Below are 231 nucleotides of genomic sequence, written 5' to 3'. Positions count from 1 at the left end.
GCTTATATTGTTTCACAAATAGGAAAAGGAAGCCACAGGACTGAGCAGGGTTTGCCAACATCCTCTTTCTTCAGAAGTAACCTGATTCCTCGACCTGCGGGAAGAGTGTCTCGGTCTTGTCTCACTTTTATTTCTATTACATATATTGTGATTATTATTGATTTGTCATTACCTGGAAAAGGAAGGGTATAGAGGGATCCTGAGATTTTCTTTAGCTAATGAATTAGAATT

This window comes from Penaeus monodon, chromosome 15 (genome assembly GCF_015228065.2).
Source record: "Penaeus monodon isolate SGIC_2016 chromosome 15, NSTDA_Pmon_1, whole genome shotgun sequence".
In the NCBI taxonomy this organism is placed as follows: domain Eukaryota; kingdom Metazoa; phylum Arthropoda; class Malacostraca; order Decapoda; family Penaeidae; genus Penaeus; species Penaeus monodon.
Note: the sequence above shows the minus strand (reverse complement) of the source record.